The sequence below is a fragment of the Pseudopipra pipra genome, chromosome 1 (assembly GCF_036250125.1).
Source record: "Pseudopipra pipra isolate bDixPip1 chromosome 1, bDixPip1.hap1, whole genome shotgun sequence".
Taxonomy (NCBI): Eukaryota; Metazoa; Chordata; class Aves; order Passeriformes; family Pipridae; genus Pseudopipra; species Pseudopipra pipra.
Genome location: NC_087549.1, coordinates 51952482 through 51972275, shown reverse-complemented (window position 1 = coordinate 51972275; position 19794 = coordinate 51952482).

Sequence of the window (19794 nt, the reverse complement as noted above, 5' to 3'; positions counted from 1 at the left end):
TGATTCTGTTTCACCTAAATTTATCTTCAGGAAGTCAAGCAGAGCCCTTGAGTGTGGCAGCACATGTGGGCCTGGGGTCAGCTGGGTTTGGATTTCACTGTCAAATCTGAACCTGGTACCCGCTGGCTCATGGGCATGGACCTTTTCATAACAACCTCCAATACCAGCTCAGTTGTATTCCAAGCAAAGGAAAACATGGCTCTAGAGGAAGTAGAATAATAAATCATGTGAAGGAATAATTATCAGGATGAGTGTTACTCATTGTAATATTTGAGGAAATTTCTAACTCTCCAAGCACTGAGGACCAAGAGTTCAGAGAACAGAGATTTTTCAGCAGCAGCCAGAGGCAAAGAGTACAGAATCACAGAATGGTAGAATGACCTGAGTTGGAAGGGACCTTAAAGACCATCTAGTTCCAATCCCCCTTCCGTGGGCAGAGATACCTTTCACTAGACCGGGTTGCTTAGGGCTCCATCCAACCTGGCCTTAAACACTTCCAGGGACAGGGCATCCACAACTTCTCTTGCAGAGGTAGGAAGGATTCATGGTTTTAAATGAGATCTAGAGGTAGAGATAGCATCCTTCTGAACACCAAAAGAAAGCTAGTGGAGATGTGAGAAAATTTGGTCCCCTTTTTTAGATTCTCACTAGCATTTGTAAGATAAGGAAATTCTACAAGGGAATGTCAAATTGGGATTTACATTTAAGAAATCATTGCCCTATAGGAATGATTTTCTCAACAGCTAATTTTCTTGAAACAAGACCATTTCACAGGATGTTGTCAAGAGCAAAAAAGAAAACAACAACAAAAGCAACAGAAAAAACATTTTTCTTAATTGCCACTAGTTTTCATTGCCAGAATTATTGGCAGTCCTTCAAACAAGTAGAATGGTCTAAACCTTAAAACAGGCAAACCAATTCCATAATTTCTTGTGCATTACTCTCACCCCCTCCTCTTCTTATTGATTATCCGTAGTACTATAATTAGGTATTTTGAAGGGGCAATCCATCTCTAAGAGTGAAATAATCTAGCAAGTAGAGCATCATAACAAGATAACCTTTTTGTTTTGAGTTGGGTTTTTTTATCCCTTAGGTTCTTCCTCTAGAACTATAATGTTCTCCAAAATCTGTAACTTTGATAGATTCTCAAGACTGCTTAGCTCTTCCTGAAGGGTGCAGAGCACTAGGTATGTTGTAGACATACAGTCTCCAGTTGTAGACTGTTCCCCCACATTCAGTATTGGTCATTAGAGGAGCCTCAGTTCCACATGCTATTTTGTGTTCTACCAATTCACTTTCAAACAAGCTAATTCAAGCAAATCTAGATTGACCACTCTATTTCGGTACCTGCATATAGATATTCAGCAACATCAATATTCATTTTCAGTCCTTCATTAGATAAACTGAACTGTGAATACCGGGCTTCAATTGCTTAACCTTGAGTGGTTTGTATCTTCTGTGCAGCAGAAGAGCTTTATCCTGATTAGTCAACAGCTGCAGAAAACCCACAAACTTGAAGTGAATTCTTTTGTGCCTCAGTTTGTCATGTTTAGCAATTTGTCACCAGCCATTGCCTATCTTCCTTTTTATTACTCTCTGGCTATTAAGTGGGGTCATCTCAGCAAGCATACATAGATTTTTCATGTTAGCTAGTCTCTGGCATCCAGACTTTTCCTTCAGCATCTATTTTCAGCTTCCCCACACTGACATGCATAGTCAACTGCTGAGTATCATAGAATCATAGAATCGTTGAAGAGAATATGTCAAGTTGGGAGGGACCCATAAGGATCCAACTCCCAGCTCCTCACAGGACTGCCTGAAACTAAACCATGTGACTGAAGTTGTTATACAGGTGCCCCGTGAACTCTGACAGGCTTGGTGCTCTGTCCACTGCCCTGGGGAGCCTGTTCCAGTGAGTGACCACAATCTCAGTGAAGAACATTATTCAAATGTCCAGTCTGAAGTTCCACTGATGCAACTCTCTCGTGTCTCACTGGCACCAGCGAAAAGATCAGCACCACCCTCTCTGTTGCCTGCCTTCAGGAAACTGTAGACTGCAATGGGGTGCTCCCTCAGCCTTCTCTTCTGCAAGCTGAACAAACCAAGTGGCCTCTGCTGCTCCTCCTAAGTCTTGCCCTTGAGGCCTTTCACCATCTTGGTCACTCTCCTCAGGACACACTTAATAGTTTCATGTCTTTCTTGTATTGCAGTGCCCAAAACTGCACACCGGAGTGAAGTTGAGGCTGCCCCAGTGCAGAGCAGAGCGGGACAATCCCCTCCCTCAACCAGCTGGTGATGCTTTGCCTGATGTCACCCAGGACACGGTTGGCCCTCCTGGCTGCCAGGGCACTGCTGACTCATATTCAGCTTGCCACCAACCCATCCAATAGACCAAAGACTTGCCATCAACCCAAACCAACCAGTAGAGCAATAGATTCTTATTTGTCAAGATCAAACTAAAAATCTCAGGCAAAATATGAAGTATTTGGACAACTTGCAGTACTGCAGAAATGAGTTTGTCATACCCTCAACTACTACACTCCAAAAAGAACGAGGTTTTTTTCCCCCTAATAGGTGGGTGTGGATTTTCTTTAGAATACCGACAATACCATCAGTAGCTGCTGATGGAAAATGTTTCAAATAGACTTTCAAAATGGTCTTCTGAGTTTTGCTGTTTTATATCAGACAACTTAATTTGTTGCTTGGAAGGAAGTTGAGAGACATTGGCGCCTTCATCTAGATTTCTTCCTCTCCTACCTGTGACAGAAGAGTCATTATAAAAACATGGAAAATGGGTTCTCTGGCTGTGCTGGAAAGAGATGATATATAGGAAATGTAAAGTCTGATTCATGGCATAAAGAAATTATTCTGAATTAAGACTGAATATGATTTTAATTACTTGTATTCATCTCAGATGACTTTAACTTCTTTTAATTTTAAAAAATGTGTTTGATTTCAGGGATAGAAGGTGTTAGAATCTGAGCTGCATGGCTATAACATAGATCAGTTTGACTGAGGGTGTGATTTTTTAAAACCAAAATACTGTTATCATTCACTATGTGAATACTCTTTCTGTTATAATGAGATTTATATTGGTATGATTCATGCACTTTCTCTAAATGGGAGCCTATATATATATCATGTATTAAGTGCATGTGCATCAGCAGAATCATATCTACCTACATACCTACATACATATATATATATACACATAGGAATGTACTGATATTACTATATAAAAATTTTTTGGTAAAGCTGTACAACTTTTATGGATATTCCGGCCTACCTTTCAACTCATTTATGTACAGAAATAAAAAATGACCATGGGGAAAAAAACAATCAAAAACTAGCTCAAAAAGCAGAGAAAGAGATGAGATTTTGATTTCCTTGTAATTGTTTCGTGAAAAATAATCAATATGCTAGTAGGTAGTATAGTCTGAGTTGCAATGTTTTCATTACAAATTAAATTGGTATTGGCCAGCAGAAAAAAGCTTGGGGCAAAGCTCACATAGTTGGTACAGCAGCAGGGATGAAATAGAAAAAGAGCTTCTGTCCCCTTGGAAACAAAGAAACAAAAGAAAAAAAAAAAAAAGCCCCCAAGCCCCCAAACTTCTCATTTTATTAATAAGCATTTGTACGGAATAAGAGCTATTTTAATACATTATCCCGCTGTGTTCTTGTGGCAAATCTTAGCTAATATTTCCATCCCTCCTCTACATTTCAGGGACTCTTAGGGCAGCCAGTGCATGTGTTTATGTTCAGAAATGTGAAAGGAGCCTTGCTTCAATGTGACGAGCTGTTTGGAGATGTCACTTCATGTTTGTACATTTAATTTCCACTGTACAAGTCTTCAGTATATGTTCCCTATATGTCATCTGTCATGCCCAGGTCTAAACTCTTTCTTTTCATGCAGGTTTTTTTGCCTTCTGTTGTGTCTTGTGCTCTTCTAGGTTTTATCCAGGTGAAATTTATTTCAGGAGAATTATTTAAAAGAAAATACATGAAGTATTCTTTTGGAGAGAGTGGGGAAAGCAGGGCTGACTGGAGTCTAGATCTGTGACTGTCAAACCCAGTCTCTCTAAGCTTGAAAGATATTGAAGAAGTATTGACCTATTGGTCATTGTTCCAGTGGAAGGGACTCTTGCTACTCAATGGAGTACAGCATTATAGTTAATTTAAATGTCTCTTTAATCAATCTTTCTCACAGTCTGTTGCATGATACTTATACCATCACATCTCAATTATGTTACTATTATAATTAATTTGTATTTTCAGTACACATCTAAAGGGATACCACTATGCCTGTATTACAGATGGGAAACTGAGGCCTTGATATTTATGGCTGTGTACTCTTTTAGACTGATTAAAAAAAATCTAGATGATTATTTTATATGTTAGGTCTTGACTATTTCCTTCATGAACTTGTTGGAATATGCTTCTTTTGGAAAGTGGAAAAAAAAAAAAGTTAAGACCATAGCAATCAAAAGGAACACAAGACAGGGGCTGGAAGCTTACATGTGCATGATGCCAGAGTAGTCTAAAAGCAGGACTTCAAGGCTTCTGCTATAGTACATTGGAAAATTTATAGCACCTCAGAAGAGTGATCCAAGAAATAGTAGTCTTGACCTACTCTGCCAGAAATGCTAAGCATAGGGGTATAGCTAACATTTTTATTCCCCACAGGCTTCAAAGTTTTATAGAGCTTCTTCAAGGTGCATAGCAGAATGGAGATTCTCCCTCTCAGATAAATATCCTAAAACAATCTCTCATCAAATAGAAATTAATTCAGTGGCTTCTGTTGGCTTAATTTCTCCTTTTTCTACTTTATGAATTTGTGAAAAGGTGTCAGTGCTCTGAATCTATATGCAAATTTTTTTAAAAGAAATATTACCTTATTTGCTTTGTTTGCAGAAACTTCATCAACTCTGATTGTTTTTTCCTCCTCATTTCAGAGTCATCAACTGTAAATCCCATGTGGATTTTAGATATACTTTTTAAACAGTTTTTATTCTGAACAATAAACCTCCTTTTTAATATGTTTATTCCTTTTCACACTCAAATGTTTTATTTACTGAGTGAGTGGACTAAAAGAACCTTTTTCATAGGCCATCAGAACCCATTCTAGGATATGAAAGAATAAAAATATTGAGTGATATCATACTATGCTTTAGTTTCCCAGTATATTTTTTCCCTGAAAATTCAATATTAGCATTATTGCATCCATATTAGTTTCATTTTTGAGAAGTTCCTTACATGGGTGGGATATTTATCATCCAGTGTCAACATGTCAGATTGAGTATGATTAAATACAAGAAAAAAACAAATGAAAATTAGGAAAGGTCCTTCTGTAAACAACTCTGTGGATCTTTTATTGTATTATCAATTTTAAGCAGGTCTTCTCATTGATTTCAGTGTGGAGTTTGGTTAAAAATCAATAGTATGAGGTGGCCTCCTGATTATACATTAAAATTTGTACAAAGACAATAAAGGGATTTTGTGTGAGGGACCTTTCTACTAGTACCATCAGTGTGAGAGTTAATGGGCTGTGTTCTGATCACTGTCACTTCTGAGTAAATTTTCCTTTGACACATCAATCACACAGAGAACAGATGTACAACGTAATCCATACCTTTCTTCATGCAGGAGTGAACAGCTTTCCACATCTTTCTGTGATCAGGGTTGATTTCTACATATGCAGGGACCCTTGGGAGTGGTAGAAGGAAATAGCTAGGAGAAGCAGGCATTCACTTAGCCCTTGTCTTTTTAAAAAATGTGGAGACGAGGAACACCTAATACCCTTTAGCTATTGCCATGGAATTGTCTGGTCTACCACAGGAATTCCTAGTCTGTCCTGTGAAGGCGAGCAGCTCCCCCTCCCCAGTGGAAGGGTCTCATAGAACTATATTTTGCTGAATTCCTTAGTTCACAGAAAAATACTGGCACAAAGGAGCAACATCTTTCTCATCATTGACTTCAGTGGAATGACTTAATGGCTGCACAGTGCCTTTAGATTTGGCTTTACTTCTGTAGTCATGCTTTACATTCAGCTTTTCCAGCTCTCTGTTTTTTTTTAATCTAACAGGAGATTCTTGTAAAAGAAGATGGCAGTTTTGAAAGCTTCAGTACATGTATAAGATCCACACACCCATCCATCCATCCATCCATCCATCCATCCATCCATCCATCCATCCATCCATCCATCCATCCATCCATCCATCCATCCATCTATCCAGGTAAGGCTGGCTTAAGTTCTAGATGAACTGTGGGATGTAGTGAGGGAGAACAAAGAAGTCCAGCCATGACCAGTATGTGGCTTGGATGGCTGCTTCAGCTTCTGGTTATCAGTGTTTGAAGCAAGTCCCACACTTCTCTTGGTCCACCCATATTATAGCCCTTTGTGATGCCAAAAAATGTAATTCAATGACATCTATGGAATCAAACTGGTACATACTTTTTTTTTGTGTGATTGAAATTTCAGATAAAGTTCAGAAGAAAACTAAAAAATGTACGAAGTTGTTTTGCTGGTGCCAGCATATTTGCCTCAGTCCTGTTGCTTCAAATAAAATATATTTGCTATTGAAGTGAGAAACTCTTTACATAGTAAAAATTAAATACTGAAGATGAATGGATCTACAAACAAATTCTTAGAATAAAATTAAAGCTAATGATCCAATCATTTCTGACTACTGTAATATGATAAAACATGAAACATACTTTCAAAGTATGCAATCTTATGGAGCTCAGGTTGCTATAATAAGCTTGACTGACCAAGTTGCCTCATCTCTTCTAATTCCATGTTTTTCTTAGCAATTTCAGAAAGCTATTGTTGGATAAATGAATTTTTGATTCATTTAAACAGAAATAAACTCTGAGGTTTGATAATCAATATTGCTAATTATTATTATTAACTTGAAGGCCTAGATTTTAAAATGGAAGTGTTACAATTAGATGAAGGCATTGAAGTACTTTGCTCACTATAAAGAATAGCAGATTTTTTTATAAAATGTGGAGTCTTTATATGAGTTGTCTTCATTGTGACCAATGACTTTTAAAAACTCAAGGGGTTTTTCTTCCTTGTATTTGTCTGTGAAATAGAGGATAAATTAACTCTAGTTAAAGATCTAGATCTCAGAGAAAGTAAAAAGTAGAATGTTTCCCCTCACATGCTAACACATTTACACATGCACACACACACGTATGAAAATTAATATTTGCTTTAAGTTCATTAAATGTTTGCTTCAAGAACTCGGAACTGTTAATGTGCACTGTTTATGCATATCAAGACCACTAGGTGCTGCCTATTCACTGCAGCAAATGTTACAGTCTCTTATAGTGAGTGAGTGAGAGGAATTAAGTGAATTATTCATAGTATCAAACTGAATTTGAGGCCTTTTGCTTCCCGCTGTAATCTGAACAACTGAGAATAAAGCTAAAAATATGGTAGAGGGCTTATGTTGTGTAATTAGGAGAAGCATTTCCTTGGCCATTTAATTTTGAGCCCTCAATTACTGACATGGTGAATAAAAGGTATCAGGAAAATCCTGCAAAAAGCCTTTCCAGTGTTTTAAGTAAGGAGAACACAAAAAAACCTCTCATATTCTAGTCTGACTGGCATAGGAGGGATTTACTGTCAGGCAATTACTAAAAATTGAAAATGTAATTAAGGTTCACTTAAAAGTTTATAATCTCACTTTAACTCTGATGCTCATTATCATCTTAAATGCGACATCTATTGTTTTTTAAATAATGTGTGAAGAGCTGGGTTCTTACAGTTAACACTCAATCCTTCCTAATATATTTCATTACCTGCTAATTCTGTATGTGCAACTGCAGATTAAGGATAGACAGGAACAGGAGAAGAAAGTTTATTCTACATGGTTATAATAGAAAAAAATAATTCAAATATCTAGCTTTATATAAGCCTGTCCATGGTAGTTGTAAATACGCTTAAGAGTGAAATGCCAGCAGCAATCACAACATGTGAGCTGCCTACCCACAGATAAATGGAAGCCAATGGCTGCAACACATTTCATGGAAACCTTTGTGATTTTACTGTGCTTGACAAACCTGTATTTCTATCCTCTAGAAGGTGAACTACTGTATGAATTTTAACACCAACAAGTACTGGATTCTGCACCTGGGACAGGGCAACCCTGGATGTACATGGAAACTGGGGAATGAGAGACTGGATAGCAGTGCTGTGGAAAAGTACTTGGAGTTCTTGGTTGATGGCAAGTTGAATATGAGTCAACAGTGCCCTGGCAGCCAGGAGGGCCAACTGTGTCCTGGGGGGCATCAGGCAAAGCATCACCAGCCGGTCGAGGGAGGGGATTGTCCCTCTCTGCTCTGCACTGGTGTGGCCTCACCTTCAATATTGTGTGCAGTTTTGGGCACTGCAATATAGAAAAGACATTAGGCTATTAGAGAGCATCCAAATGAGGGTCATGAGGATGGTGAAGGACCTGGAGGGGAAGCTGTATGAGGAGCAGCTGAGGTCACTTGGTCTGTTCAGCCTGGAGAAGAGGAGACTGAGGGGAGACCTCATTGCAGTCTACAACTTCCTCATGAGGGGAAGAGGAGGGGCTGACACTGATCACTTCTCTGTGGCGACAAGTGACAAGACCCAAGGGAATGGCCTGAAGCTATATCAGGGGAGGTTTAGGTTGGATATTAGAAAAAGGTTCTTCACCCAGTGGGTGTCTGGGCAATGGAACAGGCTCCCCAAGGAAGTGGTCACAGCAACAAGCCTGATAGAGTTCAAGAAGTGTTTGGACGATGCTTGTAGGTGCATGGTGTGATTCTTGGGGTGTCCCATGTAGGGCCAGGAGTTGGACTTCAGTGATCCCTGTGGGTCCCTTCCAACTCAGAACATTCTATGATTTCTATGACTAGTCTGAAAATAGATATGGGACAAGAAATAGAATTAAAGAGCATTGATAGTGTGTCTGTATTAACATTATGAAAAATGAAACATTGAAATAAGATGTGCAGTATGCAGAAAGTAGGGTTATTGCTCCTATGTGTGTTTGATACCACTGTTCTCTTTTCTAATGAAGAAGTGATGAAATTTCATTTATCCTTTGACTCAAATGGAGCATTTTTTTTCAGTAGTAAGAACAACAGAGATGTGAAACTAATGTTGAAAAGCAGAACTGAACATTATAAAAGTTTTTTCAAAGATTTGGATAAAAAATTTCAAGATTATAATTGTTCTCTCCATGTCAGTAAAATGACTCTCAGAATGAAGCTGTACCCACATTATTCTCAAGGTCTGAAAAAAAAAGTAATGCTCGAGTAAACAACAAAATATAGAAAATTAGTAGTCTAGGCAAAGAGATTCATCACTTCTGTAAAATATCTGTCTATTAATAGACAGATATTAATTAATAGATAATATATTAATTCATGTAAAGATTGTCTTAAGAGAACATATATTCAGGTGACAGAACTCCCACAGAGCAAGGTCATAATTAGAGCATGGGTAAGATTCTGAAGCAAAGTTTAGAAACTGTAAAACCCTGCACATTGTGTGATATTCTTTGAATATGGTCAAAACAAAAATGTTGTGCCCTGGATGTGGGAAAAGTCGAGCTCATCTGGTCCATGCCACTACTTTGTAGTGCATATTTTGCTTCCCATCAGTAAAAATGTGAATGACTTGGGGAGTACTCTAATTGTCTGCATCATTCCCTTCTCCAGGAGATCTGCCAGAAAAACAGCTTTCAATCATATCTGGGAGTGTGGAGGAGGTGCTGTGGCAGAGCCTGCCCCAATGAACCAGCTGTGTGGGCTCAAAGCCTTAAATTCTAAATTCCTGAAAACCACTAGTTATTTAATGGTGTTATTTTCAGCTACACATGGCAAGCTTGACCAAAGGACCTGCTTAGTGTATTTCACTGTTCAGAAATTAGTGTGTAAATGCCAGACTTGCGTCTGATCTCACAGTTGCCCAAGTTAGAAGGTGTAACTTTATTTGTAGTGAAGCTGGCTTCTTTATGACAAATAACAAGATCACTGTAACAAACATTTCATTTTCTGGGTAAGAAAGAACATTTACTCTACCTAAGGAATGTAAAAAGGAAAATATCTGGTAGCATCTTCTAAAATTAAATCAATTCATATGCTGTTAAAGTTCTACTTGAAAGGATATTAAATAACAATAATTTTCAAATTAACTTGGAAATCTGAAGACATGCCAGTGTGGATTTCCAGCATAGTTTTAGAGAAAGTGAAGGAAACAAGAAGTTTTAATTATTTACTTAAATACCATACAAAGTAAAAACAGTTAATTTTGTTAAAAATAACATAATAAACTGTCAATCAACATAATTTCATGGAAAATAGATATTTCCAAACAAACTATTATGTTTATTTTATAGTGAACTGTGGATCTGATGGAACAGGACAGTTGCATTGATACACTGTTGTTGGATTTCTCTAGTGGATTTCATATAATGCTGTACATTCTGAAAAGAGAGATGATTATCATGGGACAGCCAGCATTCACAGCGTATAGATTTAAAGTTGGATTACTGAGAGGTCTTGAAATGCCCCTGATACCAGGCTGTCAGACCTGGGTGTCTCAAGCAGGTTCCAAACGGGTCATTAGAGTACTTCAATGCTCTTTTTAAAATCAATTGTGTAGATGATGACACAGAATCTTTGCCTGGATGGTTTAAAGATGACATAAAGATCGACCAGGGAGTATAATGAATACAAGTTGCTTTACAGAGAGGACCTCATTACCTAATTAAATGCAATTACTCAGTCCAAAGAACTGTGATTCAGAAGAGCCACATCTATAACTAGAAGTCATTACAGGGCACCGCAAAGTCTGAGCCAGCACCAAGTACTCTTCAGCAGGGCTACATTGTCTCGGCATGTGGTTTTGACTGTGCTGTCTATGGTATTCAAATTAACTCTCTAGGGGCCATCTCAAGCGTGTCTGAATTGGATTGGATCCAGTTGTTTCCAATTGGATTGGATCTTGCTTACTCTTGTCTTTGTAGATGAATGACTCAAAGAATAGCTGAAGGTTCACTGTAGGTGATCGTCTCAAAATCAAGCATTCAGGCTATGTTTTAGGAAGAAGGAGCGAAGGGAAACAGGGAAGTGACTTTGCCTGTACACATAGCAATAGTAGCAGCATTACTAGAATACTGTTTTAATTTTTCATAGCTATGCTATGAAAGGGATGTGGAAATGTGATTGAAAGGTGCAGAAATGTACAGAGCAATGTCAGCATCAGGTCTGTAGATATCCCTGCTGGTTAATTGGCTTCTAACTTTCAGAGAGTTTGAAAGAAAGCAGAATATCTTTTCCACCAGTGGCTCGTGTTCATACTTCTCTTGCATGGACTGTTCATTACTTGGTTAGAGAAAGGCCAAGCTAAAAGTATTCAGCATTGTTCTGAGAGTCACATCTGCCTGCTCTCCAGTCTGTGCACTGAAGCAGTTTCTCTCTTTAGGCAGTGGGACTAGATGATCGTTGTAGGTCCCTTCTAGCTGAAATATACTAATTTAGTGAGGACTAGTCTGTTTTTCAGAGTTTGCCTTAACACTAGTCCTTTCTCTTCGGGCTTTTCCTCCCCCATTTGATTTTTAAGAGGTCCATATCTTGGGACCTTGTTTTTATGGAAGCCTATTGCACACCTAGAACAAGATGAGTAAAGGAGATTAACTAAATAAGCCATGCAGAAGCAATTGCATAACACTGTAGGTTTTTTTCAATTTAAACCTGGTTTTTTTAGAAAATATTAATCATTGTATACTATTCTAAAGACCCTCTATAATTACCTTTTCATTTTCACTGACTTCACTGATAGTAGAGGGTGGACCAGTAATGATCTTTGACTACATAGCACTTTCTTCCTTTCAATGGAAGGACAATAGATAATTATAGCTTATTAATGGACAAGAGAACAGTTATATGCATACAGGAAAAAATGTTAGGGTCTCATTCAAAGCTGCAGAGGGGAAACTTTCAATGCATAGAGGCATGCTGTTTTATCAAAAAACTTGTTTTTTGCCTTTCCCCAAACACTGATTCTTCAGAAGCTCAGTAATATTTTGCACACTGCGTTATTTTGTTATGTAGCAGTGTGCAAGGATTTGCATCTTATGGAAGGAGAAATCTGCTAAAATTCAAAGATGTTTCTGATTTGATTTATTGACTCTAGTTCAATTATGTCTATCTTTTTTAGTTAACTACAGATTTGTAAACAGGAATTTTAAGTGTGATGTAAAATGTTTCTGCCCCTGAAAAACTCTTGCAATCTGCCAGCATCCTGGATGACATTTCAATGTGTGCTTTTGCTATTTTTAAAGATCAATTTTTTATGTAACTTCAGTAGCAACAAGTGTTATTTGAATTTAAATGGATTCCAGAATATGTTGTAAGTCTTGTGGCTGCAAAAAACCCATATATCTCATTAATAAAGCTAGGCCACCTGCCTCCTGCCTTGATCAGTACATCAGGTGTTAGGAAGGGATAAAACTATGCTGTAAATTGTAGCTATTTGTTTGCACTCCAAATCCTTTTAATTTTTTTTAAAGGGAAGAGAAATATGTCCTCTTCCCCAGTACCTAACAAATATTGCTATGACTCAGAAGTGCAATTTGAGATTAGGTTATTTCCATTTCAAAAGGAGCTTTGAGAAGAGCGGATATATGGAAGATGCAAAACCACCGAAGTCTTTATAGACCACAATTTCTGAACTGTAATAGACTTTTTTTTTATTACTCACTGTTAATAAGATGCACCACAAGATGTCTCTCTAACAACAAAAATAGTCACGACGTTCAAAGCTGGTTCTAAAAATAGTTGCTGAGCTCTGAGTGGGAGCAAGTTTACTACCACAAACCTGTGTGCGGTGCTGTTGAAGCTGAGGAGAAAGAGTTTAACCACCCAGACAATACCTCATGAATCCTTGTTTTTTACCTGCATGTTGTTATTTGTTCACAGAAAGCAACTATAATGTAAGAGAACTTGCTTAAATGTTTGACAGTAAATAGCCATGGCCACCTGTGACAAGTTAACAGTGTATTTGTTACATGGCTACTGAGTGCGACGGCAGGAGAACTCAAAGGGCATTTTTAGCTAAAGAATAATTTCAAAATAATTTATACCCAATTTTGTGTGAAAAAAATGAAGCATTTGTTATTAATTTGTACTATCCTACTGAAAGAAAGATGAGTATGTTTCAAACTCCCATTTATTTACAAAAATTATGTACAGAGCTGTTATTTGACTGGTTTGCTTGCTGGAAACAAAAACTTGCATATGTGCAAAAGTGTGGGAAGAGAATATGCATGTGGAGAATACATGACCAATTAAAGTATCAACTGCAACTTGTGTGCTGTAATAGTCTTAAGCAGATACAGTCAGAAGTGACTACTGGTAAAGGCCATCTCCTACAAAGCGTGCACTGGCTTTGCTGGAGATGAAGCACCAAACTTTTGTATTCTTGTCCTTTATCTCATAGATTATTGTCAAAACCCCGAGTTTTTGAATCGGTAGCAAAGACTAAAACAAACTTCATTCTTTTAAAACTGTTTTTGGAGAGCCATTGGGTAGGTATACACAGTCCCAGTACAGGACATTTCATGTCTTGGGTAAATGAAAGATGCAGACACTAGTCTAACTTGACTAGTCTAGTCCAGTCAAACTCTTCTTGGAGCTTAAGTACAAAATTACACAACACAGCGGAAGAAATAAGGTCAGCATCTAGGACTGACTCTCCTAATCTTGCTCAACAGATCAGGACACAGAACTGAGAGGAGAAAGTCAGAAACTTCCTTAGTTTATCCTCATCTGTCGTTGCTGATAGTTGTAATTCAATAATTGCCTGTGTGAACACTTATGTACTGTGTTAGGACAAAAATCAGTTAAATTCACCTGTTTGAATTTCCCCCTAGATGGAGCAGAAGAGCCCTTGTAGTTAGTTAAAAACTTTCAGCCAAGAGTTATACACTATCCAATTCATAGCAAGGCAAAATAACAGATTAGTTTGAACTATCTTCAGCAGCTTGCTAAGATAACGTGTCCTGAAATGAAGTGCTCCCATAGTCAGACATAGCAGAGATGTGATGCTAGAATATTTTTTTCCTTCCCTCTCAGCTGCTAGCTGCTGCCTCAGACCCATACCTGACTGTGGAAAGGCTTAGGGAGTACTAATAAATCAAGGGAAGGCACAGATTTAATGTCTTAGTGGGTTTGCTGTGACTGAACTTGGGATAGAGAGCTTAGCCACAACCCAGTGTTATTATGGTTCTGATAGAGACCACTTCACAGAGGCTTGTGGTGCTAGTAATGAAATATAAGAGGATTACTGTTTTGGACAGAGATTTATATCTAGTCTTCCCAGCTCTAATAAGAAATGGTCCTAAGCCACATAAAATGGGATTTAAGACTTTCCTAAAGTTTAGTTGTGTTCTGAATGGGGACTTTGGTTCAGGGGAAGTATTTATAAACTTACAGATCCCAAAGTGTCTACTGTCTGAGACTCCCTAGCTCTCCCTACAGCTCCCTCTGGAGCAGTCCAGCAAAATCACTGTGATGAAAGTTCTGCCTTGCAGTTCCTCGGCCCTAACCCTGTCCATGTTTCTTATAAAGGGCTCTTGTTGCTAAGCTGGGCTCTTTGGTTACTGCCCTTCATGTAAATTATCCTTCACAGGGGTGAGCTAAGCTCACAGGCAATGCCAGCAGAGTTCTCCTAATTTGTTATAATGTGACCACGGTTCGATTGCTCATGTGAAATCAGGGAACAGACTGTGTCTGTTGACTGACGCCAAGTGAGATGATGCATTAGACACTGAAATGGCTGAATTAAACTGGAAGTCATGGCTGACTTCTCCCTAGTCTACTATCATCCTGATCATTCTCTTCACTGGAAGAGGAACCTCCAGTTATGATCTGTTGCAAAATTTAATCTGATGAAAATGACCCATTTTAGGTGGTAATGGAACAAAAAAGGATCCCTAGATCTGTGGAATGGACCAGGCGGATTATATCCATTGTTACAGAATCACAAGATAGTTGAGGTTAGAAGAGACTATCCCTGGAAGTATTCAAGGCCAGGTTGGATGGGGCCCTGAGCAACCTGATCTAGTGAGTGACGTCTCCGCCCATGGTAGGGGGGGTTGCAACTAGTTGATGTTCAAAGTCCCTTCCAACCCAAGCCACTCCATGATTCTATGACCTTCTGGTTGAACCTCACTGCTCAAGCAGGGCCCAGAACCATGTCTAGTCAGATTTTGAAGAGCTCCGCAGATGGAGACTCCACAACCTTTCTGGGCAACCTGATCCAGTGTTTGGGCACCTTTATGGTAAAGAAGTGTTTTGTCATGTTCAGATGGAATTCCACGTGGTTTAATTTCTGTCCTTTGACTCTTCTCCTTTAACTGGGCACCACTGACAGGAACCAGACTCTCTCTTCTTCACTCCTTCCATCAGTTATATATATAAATTGGTAAGTTCTCTCCAGGCTGAGCAGTTCCATCTCTCTCAGCCTTTCCTCATGCTGCAGTCTCTTCATCATCTTAATGGCCCTTAGCTGGATTTGCTCCAGTAAGTCAAAATCTGTCTTGTACTAGGGAGCCCAGAAGTGAACTCAGCACACCAGGTGTGCTGAATACACAGGAGAATTACTTACCTCCTCACAACACTCCTCCTCATGCAGCTCAGGAGACTGCTGGCCTTTTTTTTTTTGCCACAGGAGTGCATTGCTGGCTCAGAGTCAGTTTGTTATCCAGCAGGAATCCAAGGTCTTTCTTGGCAAAACTTTCCAGCCCATTGCTCTCAGTGTGTGCTGCTGCCTGCTATTATTACTCCCTCTGCACTTCCCCTTGTTGAACTTCATGAGATTCCTTTCTGCCCAGCTCTCCTGCCAGTCTCTCAACAGTGGCACAATGATCTGCACTCCTCTCTCTTTTGTATTATCTGTGAACTTGCTGAGGGTATAATTCTGCTGCATTCTTGAGGTTGTTAATGAAGACGTTGCCCCCGTAATGGAGCCCTGTGATTTGTGCCACTAGTGACTTGCCTCCAGCTGGACTTTGGGCCACAGATCACAACACTCTGGACCTGGTCATTCAGCTAGCTCTTAATCCACCTCACTGTCCACTTTTCTAACCCATATTTTGTCAGCTTGTCTATGGTGATGTTACAGAAGTTAATCTTGAAGTCTTTACTGATGGAAAACAGTGTCCACTGCTCTCCTTTTGTCCACTAAGCTAGTCATATATCACTGTAGAAGGCTATCAGGTCAGTCAAACATGTTCTCCCCTTTGTAAATCCTTGCTGACTCCTTCCCACAACCTTCTTGTCCTTCATGTATTTGGAAATGCTTTCCAGGAAGATTTTCTTCGTTGCCTTCACAGAGGCTGAGGTGAGACTGGCTGGCCTGTAGTTCCCTGCATATTTGTTCTTGCCTTATTGAAGATCGAAGTGACATTTTCCCTCTTTCAGTCTTCAGTAATCTCTCCCAGTTGCTATGATTGTTCAAAGTTAGTCAAGCTCAGCCAGCTCCCTCAGCACTCATGAGCACAGCCTGCCAGTTGGTTTAAGTGCTCCCTGAACTGTTCCTCCTTTAGCAGGGTAAGTCTTCCTGGCCCCAGACTTTCCCTCTGGTCTTAGGTGCCTGGGGTTCCTGAAGGATGAGGCAAAGAAGGCACCAGGTACCTCAGACTTCTCTGTTTCATTTGTCACCGGCTCCCTTGATGCAGTTGACAGTGGGGCCACGTTTTCTATGGTCTTCCTTTTGCTATTTATGAACTTGTAGAATACTTACTTCTTGTCCTTCACATCCCTTCCCAGATTTAACTCCAAGTCAGCCTATATATGTCAGACTCTATACTCCTGGGTTGCCTGCCTCTGCTTTCACCCTTTGTACACTTATCTGTCATAGCCATGTACCTGCTGAAAATACTTCAGCAACCATGGAGCAAAGCAACAAGATTCTTCATTCTCCACCAGTCCTTTGCAAGACAGACTATGTTGAGTTTGTCAGCTTCTCCCTTCATATGGGCTCGTCATGGCTTTAGCACCTAACTGCTGTCAGCAACTTCTGCCCCAGAAGATGCATTGTCACTGTGCTGTAATGGAAAATATTGGGGAATAAGGTTCTATTCCTACTTACCTGGCTTAGAACTGAACTAGGTGTAACAGAGATGAAAACACTGTTGATCTAGCAAGGCCAGCCCTCCCAGCAGCGCCAGGAAGAGAGTTGTCAGAGCGTGAATAAAATCAAGATTCTGGTGGGGATAAGGCAAAATACAATGTACACTCATTTCTGCAGAAAACCCAGTGGAGCACTTTGCAACCAGCTGGATCTACCCAATGTGCAGCACAGGTTGTGCAGCAAGGGCTTCCAGGCCCCAGTGCCACAGTGGGAAAAGAAGGAAGCACAGTTGCTGCAGCAGCATCTTGTGATCTGCAGCAGAGTCGTTGCACTGGGCATTGCCATTGGATGTTACATTCCTCTCCCATGTTTCTATTTGGTAAATCCTAACATGGACTTTTTTGTCTCTTGGTATATATTTACAAGAACAATGTATTTTTTAATAAATAAAGGTTAATGATAAAGAACACAATAAATATATTGCATATGTTGTTTCATTTATTTCTGTTTAACAATTTGTTATTGAAACTTAAAATGACAAAAGTGACTTGGCCGGTTGGAACATGCAATCTGCTGTATTGGTCTTTGGCAAGTGATGTTTTGGGATGCACAGGACAAATCATCATTGCAGTTAGTATACCATGGAGACAACTGGAAAAATAGACAACACAGTAGAAATCTTTTGATCTAGTCGTAGGTTAAAATTCACAAATCTTTACAGATTTAAAGGAAGGAAAAATGTATTTTTTGTTTTGTTAGGATTAAACTATAGAACACAAACAATAGCAATGCTTTGTAAATAGAAGTATAATAGTATCCTCTGTGCGTTCTCAAAAGTTAGCAATTTCAGTAAATTCGGTACAAATGAAAATAAAACACAATAAATTTCATATGTGGTGTTCAAATATATCACTACTCTATTGTGAAATTTGCAATCTGTGACTCAAGTAATGATACTTGAAAGTCTGAAGCAATAAAGCACAAAACAGTAGCTCATACAGAACACAGAAATTGCATCAATATGCACTCCACAACAGGGAACAAAAGGAAAGAAAATTATGGTTATGCCCTCACTGCTTTCAGAGACAATGTGGGGATAGGGTTAGAGTTAGGGCAGGAGAGGATAGGAGAGGAAGATACCTGTTTGAGAAAAATACTTCATTAAAAAAATTCTATTGACTTAGTCAGCAGTGAATAGTATTCTTGGTGTATTAAAGCATCAACCAACATATTTCATCTTGTGAGATCTGTATCATTAATCCATACATGCCCCCAGTGCAATGCTAGGTTAAGTAGGTGCATGTGGTTTATCAAAGTGCAAATATTTTCTTAGATCTGGCAGTCTCTGGGAAGATGTCACACCACTAATCAGCATTAGAAGAGGCAAATTATTTTTCCCCTCCATGTGGGAAGTTTGTGTTCCTAGACAGCTGACAGGACACCAGAGACTTTTATTTTCTCATTATTAAAGCTGAGTGTGCCACCAGCACATGGCCAGTTTTAACTGAAAGGTGTAATTCAGAGCTAATGTTGATGAAGATTTTGGCTCAAGGGATACACTGAATGGACAATTTAACTTTCCAGGAATCAAGGGTGCCTGTGTGATTGAATCTGCCATGATTGAATCTGATCAGGCATCAGAACTATTAATTTTCAGTCAGAAGCTGAAATACTGAAGGTCGGGCTGCCAACACAGTGTTGAGCCATCAAAGCACATGTTCCAAGAAGATGCATATCAGCATCAGGCTGCTCCTGGGCGAGTAGCAGTGGAATGGGCAATGCCCTCCTGGTTTTCTCTTACACTCATCTAGCTAGGAGAAATAAAGATTAGCCCTGAGTGAGATTGCTAATATCACTTTGAAGAATATATATAAAAAGTCAAGAGGCTGTAGCACCAAATCCCAAAGTTCATCTCCTGGGAAAGAGCAAATGTTTTCCACTGTACACCATAAATTCCTTACTGGTGAAAGAGCTGCCAGTTTAAGAGCTGAGGTTCAAAATTTCCAGGCTTTAGCCTGCTTTGGCACACAATATTTTGTGTGTTGGATACCATTGTTTTCCTATCAGTAAATTTAAGGACAGGCACATGTAGTGTTTCATTGTCCTAAAGTAGTTCCTGACACCTGGTCTGGGTATGCCAGGAAAAGCATCTTGCCTGGTTCTCTGTTGTACCAAGCTTTTCAGATGTCCTATTAAAATCAGTGCTCTATCAAAATATATTCAGTATAATGAATGTATTTAGTTTTTTCTAGTGAGGATGTAGCTATTAGCAGAGGCAGCAATAAATAGGTTAAAAAAAGATGAAAAAGCTGTTCATCTAGCAAGAGTATTTTTCAGGCTCGTATGCTACCACATACACATGGGTCATCTGAGCATGGGGTGCATGAGTTCCTTGATATAGATAAATAATCTGTAGCAGAACTAGTCCCCTGGAAGAAGATACTCATATGCCTGCGTGTGTGCAGGGCTCAGCAGTTCTGTATTTGCATTGTGCAGTTACAAATGCCAAGTTGAATGGCAGTTTAGCGGTTAAATTTTTGCATGAAAGAGATACCATAGCACTATAGTAGATTGTCTGTGCATTGGTCCAAGGCAGTGTTTTCTACAAAATTCTGTACTAAATTACAATAATAATACTTTATTTGCTTAATGTCAAGCTATCATCAATCCCATGC